At 41.1% G+C, this 8,515-nt stretch overlaps 1 long non-coding RNA gene across 4 annotated transcripts; it reads left to right on the top strand.

Moving 5' to 3' along the window:
- Window positions 1-478: 478 nt before the first annotated feature.
- LOC124669659 lies at window positions 479-8,295 on the top strand. Of its 4 annotated transcripts, none has more exons than XR_006992283.1 (8): window positions 479-578; window positions 3,361-3,647; window positions 4,069-4,145; window positions 4,762-4,940; window positions 5,397-5,476; window positions 5,582-5,648; window positions 5,741-5,826; window positions 6,021-6,911. It is a non-coding gene; the product is annotated as an uncharacterized LOC124669659 (long non-coding RNA). The 4 variants fall into 4 exon arrangements; XR_006992284.1 differs by having other exon boundaries at window positions 503-578; window positions 3,365-3,647; XR_006992285.1 differs by lacking the exon at window positions 479-578 and adding an exon at window positions 7,790-8,295 and having other exon boundaries at window positions 3,324-3,647; window positions 6,021-6,247.
- The last annotated feature ends 220 nt before the right edge of the window (window positions 8,296-8,515 follow it).

Below are 8,515 nucleotides of genomic sequence, written 5' to 3'. Positions count from 1 at the left end.
CGCCGTCGACAACCGGCCGGCGACCTCCACCCTCGCGTCCTTAATTGCGCCTGGAGGCCAACTCCATCTCCGCCCGCCGTCCTCTGGGGGTCCTTCACCGTCGGCGCCGCGCTCCGGGAAGACGTACATCCCCTGGGCACGCCCCGATCCAACAGCGAGCTCCTGCCCCGCCGGCCGCCGCCCATCCGGAGAACCAAGGCCGCTTCAGTTCACCCAGCCACCGCGTCACTATCCTACTCCGACGACCTGCTACTCACCGGACCCCTGCCGGCCGCCTCCACAAGCCGGTGAGGTGACCACCACGGTGGCCCATCCTACTAGCAATCCCTTCACCTCACGGCCTTTCCTCTCGTGCTAATGGACTGCTGCCTTTTTTTCTCTGTCCCTGCATATGCGTGTGTGTTGGGTCAGATCCCTAGGAGAAGCTTGGGACTAGGGATGGATCGATGGTGGTGCAGCTCGAGGCGGCGCGGCGGCGGTGGGTTCGCGAGGGCCGACGGCTTGCTCTACCTACCACTCGGACGATGACGACGACGGGAACTGCAGATACTGCTACGGCTTGGCTTGCTGCTACCAAGGTTGACTCGTCTCTGCTGCCGCCTTTTCCTCTATTGCTAGACTATGAATGTTGGTTGGCTGTTACTACGTAGCTTGATGATGATGGCTAGTCGTCGTCGTCGTCGTCGTCGTTCGGATTTATTGTATCTTGCATCTGTATATCTAGTGGTTCCTCTCCTAATGTGCGCGGCCTGAATATGATGGAATTTTGTCATGTGCGGTACTTACTAGTCCTACTAGATTATCTGCGCTTTTGTGGAGTTGCTTCGGTTGAAACATACATAGGTGTTTGTTTCCTGGCCGGTGCTTGTGCAACTTAGTAGATACGTTTATGCATTGCTGCTAGGTCGGTAGATACCTTCCTGTTACTAGCTAGCAACCGAGGAAACAGTAATTTACTCCTCTGCTTGTTCATTGATTCAGTAAGATTCATACAAGCCTTACTGTGACTTTTTTCTAGTCAATTCTCTTTGTCCAAAGTATTGCAAACTCGTCATGTAATTTTTTTTATTACAGATGCTTGACACTTCACGTTATGTGATTCATTCATTCTTTAATCAGCGGCGCTCCTTTCTTGACATGTCTTAGCTAGATGCAGAGTTATAGCTCTGAATATTTTTCAAAGACTTGGGTCAGGGAAACAGTTTATATAGTGTTTGCATTTGGTCTCGAGCTTTCTAACTAATCCTGCGGCAAACAGCAACAAAATCCCCTCTATATCTTTTGGTTTTTGTGTAATTATTACACGTTCTTTTCAATCTAATTTATATCATGTGGAGTTGAAGTGGAAGTGAATAATATGGTTTGAAGAACATGATGATTCTTTTTTTGACTTCTAAATCTGTGGGTTTGCATTATGAGAGACTGTCATAGATTTGTTTCTGTGGTTCTTTCTCTCCATCTTTTGTGTATATCCTTAGAAAGAGGAGCTCTATCTGCATCTATGTAGGTGGCATAAAAGTTTGGCTTTCAAACACTTGTGTTCACACCAAAATTGTCCGAAACGGTTTTGGCACAGTTTGACATGTAATTTGTACCACCACGGATTTTACTATTTAATTGAAAGCTTAGACTTGTCTTGCTTTTGTTAATGGGGTCCCTGAATTCTAATTTGAATTTCAGGAGCATGATAATTCAAGTTATGCCTTTTGAATCAGTGGTAATGCATAATACATATTATGATCTAGTTGTTCTTATCACATAAGCTCATAGCTCTTCTGGTTGCGTCATAAATAACGAGGCTATCCCTTTCTGGCCCAGATAATGAAATGCCCATAACTCATAGGTCAATATCACCTTTTTTATTGTTGTATATGTTCACTCTTTGGCTGTCATTTACGACGATGGTTGCTTTCTTATGTTAATGTGCTTAGTCAGTTATTATTGCTTTACAGAGGTTAGTACTTTTGTGTTTAAGGCCTGCATAATACTAACTATGTACTCCCTCCATTCTTTTTTAATTGACTCAAATTTAGTACAAAGTTGTACTAAATCCGAGTCAATTAAAAGAGAACGGAGGGAGTAGTTGCTATTCACGGATTGAAAAGGTACAACTATTTTGCTTGGCATTAGTGTTTGTTTGCTTTCAAGTACTTTCGCTGACAGGTTTTTCTCAAATTGATTAGTTTATGAACTAAACTAACTTATTGTACTATATATTATACTCTGTATTGAACTTTACTTTTATATCTTAGCACCAACAACAAAAATCTGCTTCCTTTATCTTTACAAGTTAAATCAGCACTTCTGGTTTCTGATTTGGTGCGCTTGGATTCATATTTAGATTTCGTTCCGTGTGGTGTGCTAACAACTCACATATCAGTAGAGAAATTTAGGTGAATAGTTTATATCCTTTGGGTTCCCATTTCCTTGTGAGCTAGATGTAGATCCAGATTCGTTTAAGTTTAGGTTTGCTCTAAACATTATCTCGTGATGTGCACAAGTAGTTTTTCCGAGCTGCTCAAGATGCATGAGTTCAACATGCTGTTGCTGCGCCTCTCCTCTTCATTGCAGATTTCAGATTAATAATTTTATTGAATACTAAATGTTTATATGAATCTGCTGATTCAAGATTTGAGATCATTTTTTCTTCTATTGATTGCTATTTCATTCCAATTGTCATAATGTGATAAAATAGCAACCGAAGAACTATGATAGATTTGTTAGCAGTAATAAGAATGTCTTGGATTAATCATGTTCGCACCTTTTCATTCGATTTAAACTATACCATTTCAAGTAACAGGTTTTGTTTATTTGCACTTTTTAGTTAGAAATACAGTGTGTGTAAAGGCCTAGTGGCTGAAAGCTAGCCACTAAGGTTGCTTATGAATTTTATTCATCTTGGTATCATATACTACCTCCATTTCAAGAAATAAGGCGCCCTCGTTTTACGTGCTTTTTGTTTGACCAAGAATTACTTCAAATAGATAAAAATTGTTTGTATGAAATTGGTATCATTAAAAAGTGCTTTTCAATACGAATCCAATGGTACTAATTACATATAATATAATCAAGACTTTGTTGCTTAATTTTTATGGTCAAAGTTCGTCTTGGAATATGCGTGCGCCTTATTCCTTGAAACGGGGGTAGTATGTGCATGAACCTCGATTGCTACTGTGATTGCGTGCTATTCGTTGTATGCGTTATTATTTGCCTTTGTATCAACTTTGTTGTCTCAGCCTCACACATGATATAAATTATTGTTTGAAGTCAAAAGTTTATGTATGGTGTGGCCTCGTTAGATTTTGTGAGCACACAACTTTATGGAAGCAAATTTTGATACACACCCGGGCATTTTGGCAGGCAGTTTCTGGGAGGCTCTAAATTGGGTACGAATCATGCCATGAACCATTCACGACCACAGATCGAAGCGCTGCTACACGGGCAAACTGCCAGTGCAAATGGGAGGAGCCTCCCTGGCATAGGGGAGGCACAGAGCTTGTCGTCTCCTGCCCAAGCTGCTGCTGCCCGCAACCACGCCCTCTAGATTCTGCTTGGCCACAGTTTCGACCACCTGCTCCTTTTAGCGACTACGTCCCTGAGTTGCTGCTAGCGTCCACCACTCCAAGCTGCTTCTGATGCCTGATGAGGTCTCTGTCCTCCATCTGTTCTTTCTAAAAATTGTATCTTTTCTCATGTTGAATGTGTAGCCAGTAGAGAAAATCATATGTATTTTGTCGGTAGGAAGTTGGGTCAATCAATACAACATTGGTCTGTGCATGTTTTAGTTTGTAATCATTTCATAGGTGTTCAAAGGTTTAGTTTTTAGATTTAGGTATCAGCTGTGCATTTGTTGGGGTTTCTTTGCTTCTTGTTTCCCTTGAGCTGTAGTTTCATATTGTTCCTTTTTTTTAATATTCAGAATTCTGAACCTCGAAGCTCAATGTGCTACATACATACATGTTGTTTTTCTGACTTTATGCTTGTTGTTATTCTGACTGCTACAGGTTCCAGAGTTTCTTAATTTTTTAAATATCCTTGTTATTCTGACTTTATGTTGCACTTTTGCAGTTGATACTGGAGGTTGGACCATACATTGAGGAGCTCAAGAGAACACATGGTGCTATTTCTGAATTTGGAAAGCCGAAGTAATTATTTTGTGCTGTTGTGCATTTGCTCCAAGGATTTCCTTTTTACACTGTTATTAGTTTTATGAATGGAAACATTGCTAATAGTGCAACAAGTATGTGTCTAATATCTATTCCCGCTGTGGAAGTTGTTAGATTGTTTATATCACTGATCATTGGAGGTCGAGACAATGAAGTTGCTCTTTGTTTTGCTATGTTTTTTAAACGAATTTACTTGTAAATGCTTGTCTCTTTAATTTTACTTTATGCATCACTTTTGATAATAGTAGTTCCTCTTGTTGTTATTGACAACAATTGGTGTACACAAAGTCTCAAAAAAGGTGTACATACAGTTATTCTATCTGCTCATTAACTTGTGTTTTATAGTATCTTCCTAGATGCATAATGTTTTTTTTGAACAGGATGCGTAATTAGTTAGGAGGTTACAAGTTACAACTAATCAAATAATCTCTATTTGTAATAAACTCATGATACTTTTCAGTATGTACATTAAATTATGTGTGCTCAATTAACTACAGATTAGTACTTGTTTATAGGAAACCCTTTTATTAGTAGGAAACCCTTTTATTAGCTCGCTGTTTATGTATAGCCAATGCTGAAACCTGTATATTTTCAGGTTCAAGGCATATAGGTTGCTCGACTTGGCCAAAACGACGATGGCGACGAGGGCCGAGTTGCGGTGCCCTTCTTCTCGGCCCCCTCTTCCAGCTTCCTAGCTGTCCGCTACCGGTTACCGAGAGATAGATGGTTGCGGCCGCCCATGTTCTAAAGCCACTGCTGTAGAAGCAGGTGCAGGTGAATTCTTTTCAGATGTGTACACTTGAACCCTTATATATTCTTGTATATTTTTTAGTTTCTGAGGGACATTAAGTAGTCACTCTGCTATGACGTGTTGTTAAGTGCTTTCCAGTTCTAATCGGGATAAAGTCCGCCCTCCCAAGCCATTCTGGATATTCTTATTTTTCGTGCAATTTTTTCACATTCTGTAGTCATAGTAGGAATACGGTCTTATGAGTAGTCAAATTACTGCTTTATATTGTGCTGGCATTATTTTCAATGAAGTTTATTTTCTAGCCTGTTGTTTTCTGTTATGTTTGAAGACTGTAATAAGTAGATGAGGAGATTCTTTACCATTTGTTAACAACGACTTGTGTGGATTTAATTGCTGACACTTTAGATTCTTGGATGCGAGCCCTAGGGTATTTATGATTGGTATAATATGACTGAAATGTGGCCAACTTCCTCTGGCAGTTTATCGATGGAAGTGACCGAAGAGAACTGTGATGCATCCCAGGAAGCGAAGGTCATGCCCATCGAGGCAATCTCAGCAGGTACTCTTCTTGTAGTCTTGCTTCCCTTCTGCGCTTCTAGTTTAGATTGAACTCTATTTTATGTTATGATCCACATGTTTGGGAATGTGTTGTGCTAATTATCAGGGAAATTGGAACATGATGTTGGTTATCTCACCAAGGAGATCCTGTTGAGTCGAACCTTTGCAATCATGTATGGTTTTAGAGGTTTACATTTGTTACCGCATTTGCTCTCAGCAATGAAGGATGATTTACATGTGACTGAATCACTGATCAACTTCATAGGATCTTTGTGTCTCTACGCAGCGTTTGTGTTCATTAAAATGAAGAAACCTGTTGCTGCCATCCATGATGCCAATGCTTCTCTACAGGTGATGACTTTGTTCCCCTTTTACCTCCTATTTTTCTCTGTTGCTCAGTTTTCACGCATTGCACATACATTGAGAACGTCTAGAAGCAAAATTGTAATGTAATGAAGGAATGGTTAAGAATACATTACTTATTGATTCTGGTTTGTAAGTTGAATGCCTACAACTTTCTCTTATTTGTATCTCTTTCATACCAGAACGCAGGCCCACAGAGGGTCTTCATCCACGACACACTGAAAGGAGCACCATGAAACAGATGGACGAAGGAGTATGCTGCAGCTGCTTGACGCCAGCGAGGAGCCCCGTGCCGTTTGTGCGGTCGTGGAAGGCCCACACAGCACCTCGGTTCGGTCTTGGCCGTCTCCTTGGATGTGGTTGTCAGAAACAAGATCGCACCCGCTGTACTGCTGTGCCGCTGCAGCTGGTGAGACATCTCTTGCCTTATCTCTCTCCCCGAATTGTGCAGGGCGCTGCCCTGAGTATTAATTTTTTGATCCGCTGCTTTTATGGTTGATTCCACGGTTGATAGTTTGAGCAGATCACTTGTCCATGCCGCTTATGATCTAGAGGAATGGTAATTTTTATCTCCTTTTGCCAATTTGAACATGTAGTAGTATGCATGTATTGCTTGATATATTTTCATCCTTAAAAGTTAATTTGCACGCCGTGTGGTTTGACCATCTATGCTGCCTCATGTGCAATCAGATGCCAGAGACCATGCGCCACCTCATAATCGAGTCACCGTTTTCTTTTTCTGTTTCAACCAATATGGAACTAGTTACCTAGACTATGTGGCATCCTTAGTTTCAACCAATATGTTGTGTCCTTAGGATTTAACCATCATCTGGCATCCTGCTGTATATTTTTTCCCTATAGGTGGTGATAATTTGCTATAAATCAAATCAAACCAAATCCCGGTCTTATACCATTAACCATGGTTTGTGAATTCTTAAATGTGTCTTCTTATATGTTTCGTCTGGGTGTTGTGCTCAGATGATGAAACTGAAGTGAAATAAGAAATCTTGCGGCTAGATCTGGCCATTCTAGCTTCCGGTTGTGCTGTTGCTGTGCTGTGCAACCGCGGTGGTGAGGTCCTTGATCCTTTATCTTTGAATAGATAGAGACAAACAAGTATTGTGATCTGATGCATATTTTTGTTTGAAGCATGTGTAAACTGTAGATGTTGTCTTTCTCTGTTTCCTAAATGATTAGAAAATTGTTGGCTTGATCAATTAGCATAAAAGCTTAATAATCACATGCAAATTCGTTTTACTTTGGACGGTTACTGACTAGAAGTTGAAGAAACATTTTTTTGATATTACATCTGGTAGCACGCGTCTCTTGTAGTTGCTTGGAATGCTTTTGGAGTAGGCCGTACTCTTTTTGAACGAAAACACTCTTTTTGCTGTGTGTAAGTTTGTGTGTTGTGAGACATCAGCCACGTTCACTGGTTGGATGCAAGAGCTAGGATATTAATTCCATGTTGTTGACTGAATGTTCATGCATATAAAGAAAGAGAGAAAGGAGAGTCTCATGTTGTTGCCATTTTATTTATTTATCTAATATGATGATGTAAGAAACCATGTGTCTAGCTCACCTCGAAGGAACACCATCGAGACATTATCTCATTTAGTTGAAACCTTCTGATTTGTTGTTGTGCATACATCAACAGTGAGGGAGAAATGGATCCGCAGGGAGATGGCTTGGAGAAAGGGAGCTAGACTAGCTGTGTATTGTTTCAGGTTCTGGTCTGACTGCACTAAGGAGATCCTAGCCGATTTTCCACTGTCATGAAGCAAATTATCTTTTTGGCTACCTATGTGTTGTTTCATGTCCAGTTGCTTAGCTAGCTGTCGTTTTTTGATATGATGATGGAAAAAACAGTGTTTGTAGCTCAACTCGAAGGAATTCCCCAACCTTCTATCTCATTTAGTTGATACCTTCTTGTTTGTTGTGGTGAATGCAGGTAATGGACGGATGGACAGATGAGACGCTAACGGAGCCGGCTGGGATGTACGTGGCGCCGGAGGATCGGCTGGTGAACAATGGTGGGTGGTGAGAGAGAAGGAATGTGAGAGATGCACGCGGGTCTCACTGATGCAGTGGCGGCAGCAGCAACAGCGAGTGTAAAATGTAGCCGTAGGGTGGTGGCCTGGAGACAAGGAGCTAGACTATAGCTGTGTGTTGGTTCAGGTTTTGGTCCGGCTGGACTAGCGAGATGCTAGCTGTGTGTGTGGTGTATCATTCGGGTTCTAGCTCAAGTGTGGCCAAGATGATTTTCGCCAAATTTTCCACCAACTGGTGTACATGCTAGCTAGCTAAGTGTTGTTTCATGTCCAGCCGCTTGGCTTGCTGCAGCTGTCGTGTATACTCTAGTTCCGCTGATGGTCAAGGCAGTATCTTGGGATAAATTCCTTATATGTATTTAAATGCCTCGAGGATGTTATCTCCTGTGAATGTATGGAAAACTGCCCAGGGATTCTCAAAAATAAAGACGTATGGAAAACATTTTTTCAAAAATCGTGAAATTAAGTTAGCTAGTAAATTTAATTATTGGAGAGAGTTCCTAATTTGAGGTTGTTTTGTACATGAGCATGCGCTTAAGAATCCGATCGAGTGTTGGACCATGTTAATGATGTTGTTTCTGTTATCTGCCGGTTCCAGTTGGTCAGGTGGATATGTTTCAGCTTGT

Source organism: Lolium rigidum, chromosome 7 (genome assembly GCF_022539505.1).
Source record: "Lolium rigidum isolate FL_2022 chromosome 7, APGP_CSIRO_Lrig_0.1, whole genome shotgun sequence".
Lineage (NCBI taxonomy): Eukaryota > Viridiplantae > Streptophyta > Magnoliopsida > Poales > Poaceae > Lolium > Lolium rigidum.
This window is presented reverse-complemented; position numbering and strand designations above follow the sequence as displayed.